This window comes from Triticum dicoccoides, chromosome 2A (assembly GCF_002162155.2).
Source record: "Triticum dicoccoides isolate Atlit2015 ecotype Zavitan chromosome 2A, WEW_v2.0, whole genome shotgun sequence".
Taxonomy (NCBI): domain Eukaryota; kingdom Viridiplantae; phylum Streptophyta; class Magnoliopsida; order Poales; family Poaceae; genus Triticum; species Triticum dicoccoides.
In genome coordinates, this window is record NC_041382.1 from 162,448,362 (window position 1) to 162,451,056 (window position 2,695).

Here is a 2,695-nt window from a genome sequence, read left to right on the forward strand (position 1 = left end):
ACTTTGTGCCTTCTTGCTGGTTATATGCTTTCCTTGCCATGACTTGCACCGTAGTGAGTGCATCGAGCTCGTTTACATGCCTTCGTGAGTTAAATTTCAGCATGTCTCAGTTTTCACTAAGTCTGAAGACTGATTGTGTTCGAGCGATGTTCGTGAGCTCGGTAGAGTATTTTGTGAACCCTTTTGGCCCCAGGTCACTTTGGGTGTTTTATTAAGCTTGTTGAGTAGCTCCATGCCATGTTCTTACTTGTCATGTTCAGGTTCTCTATCATGTTGTTTTGCTGCTCCGAAGAGAGCTTCGTGATCTGAAATTTCAGACTAGTGTTAATTTCACTAAGTCTGAAATCTGTTTTGCATTTGCATTTTAGCCATGCTTGTTTGAACCTCTTAATGGATGAATTTGCCTATGGCTCAGTGCTAGTGTTTTGTCAACCATCTTGTGTACATCACTGCCATGTATTTTGTTTTTATGTTTGGTGGCTGTAGCATGTTCATTTCGTTGCATTTAGATGCCTACTTGCTGTAAACCGCAGACCGGTGTCATATCTTAAAACGCTCGCCATTTCCAAACCGTAGCTCCGATTCCAATGATCTTTATATCGTTTTCAAGCGATTTCATCCCCTCTATCCAGTGGCACACTTGGTTTTCCAAGTTGAGGCCAGGTTCATGCATTTCCTGTCATATCTTGCATTTTGCATCCCGCATCGCATCCCGCATAGCATATCGTCGTTTCATCATATTGCTTGGTCTTGCCCGTGGTTGATTGTATCCTTGTTGCTTGTTTGTCTTGTTGGGTAGAGCCGGGAGACGAGATCGCTATCGAGGAGCCCGTTGAGTTTGCTTGTGAGGATCCAGTCAACTCTGACAACTGTGCAGGCAAGATGATCATACCCTCGAAATCACTACTATCTTTGCTATGCTAGTTTGCTCGTTCATTTGCTTTGCCAATGCTACGATGCCTACCATTTGCTTGTCAGCCTCCCAATTGCCATGTTGAACCTCTAACCCCCCCCCCTTTTGTCCTAGCAAACCGTTGATTGGCTATGTTGCCGCTTTGCTCAGCCCTTCTTATAGCGTTGTTAGTTGCAGGTGAAGATTGGAGCCGTTCCTTGTTGGAACATTTATTTACTTGTTGGGATATCATTATATTGATATGTTATCTTAATGCATCTATATACTTGGTAAAGGGTGGAAGGCTCGGCCTCTCGCCTAGTGTTTTGTTCCACTCTTGCCGCCCTAGTTTTCCGTCATATCGGTGTTATGTTCCCGGATTGTTGCGTCCCTTACACGGTTGGGCTATAATGGGAACCCCTTGATAGTTCGCCTTGATTAAAGCTTTTCCAGCAATGCCCAACATTGGTTTTACCATTTGCCACCTAGCCTCTTTTCCCTTGGGTTTCCGGAGCCCGAGGGTCATCGTATTTTAGCCCCCCTTGGGCCAGTGCTCCCTCTGAGTGTTGGTCCGAACTGAGCTGCCTGCGGGGCCACCTCGGGGAAACTTGAGGGTTGGTTTTACTCGTAGCTAGTCTCATCTGAGTGTGCCCTGAGAAAGAGATATGTGCAGCTCCTATCGGGATTTGTCGGCACATTCGGACGGTGTTGCTGGACTTGTTTTAACCTGTCGAATCATCTTGTTGTACCGAGATACCGAGTCTGATCGGTGTGTCTTGGGTGGAGGTCTATTCCTTCGTTGACCGTGAGAGCTTGTCATGGGCTAAGTTGGGACTCCCCTGCAGGGATTGATCTTTCGAAAGCCGTGCCCGCGGTTATGGGCAGATGGGAATTTGTTAATGTCCGGTTGTAGATGACTTGAATTAAACTTAATTAAAACGAATCAATCGTGTGTGTTACCGTGATGGCCCCTTCTCGGCGGAGTCCGGGAAGTGGACACGGTGTTGGAGTTATGCTTGCGCAGGATGTTCCTTTAGCTTCTCGCTCGTGCTTCGCCTTCTCTTCTCGCTCTCTTTTGCGTGTAAGTTAGCCACCACATATGCTAGTCGCTTGCTGCAGCTCCACATATTTTTTTGCCTTACCCATTCCTATGAGCTTAAATAGTTTTGATCGCGTGGGTGTGAGATTGCTGAGTCCCTGTGGCTCACAGATACTACAACTCCAGATGCAGGTTCAGGTGTTTCTGCTCCAGTTGACGATTACGAGCTTCAGTGGGAGTTCGACGAGGACTCTCAGCGTTACTACGTATCTTTTCCGGATGATCAGTAGTGGTGCCTAGTTGGGGTTATCGATTCAGGACCTTGTCGCATGTTGGGGGTCTTTTCCATTTTGGCGCCGTAGTCGGGCCATGAGTGCTTGTTTGATGGATGTTATTTATATACTCTGATGTGACGTGGCGAGTGTAAGCCAACTATGTTATCTCCCCCTTTTATTATATATTACATGGGATGTTGTAATGATTTCCTGACTTGCGACATTGCTTTCAATGCGGTTATGCCTCTAAGTCGTGCCTCGACACGTGGGAGTTATAGCCGCATCGAGGGCGTTATAAGTTGGTAATCAGAGCCATCCCCGACCTTAGGAGCCCCATTGCTTGATCGTTTTTAGCAGCCGAGTTGTGTCTAGAAAAAAAAATATTTTGAGTCCTTAGGAATTATATATCGGAGAGCTTAGGAATTCTTTTTACTTCCCAGTCTCCTCATCGCTCTGGTAAGGCATCCTGACGTAGAGTTTTGACTCTTC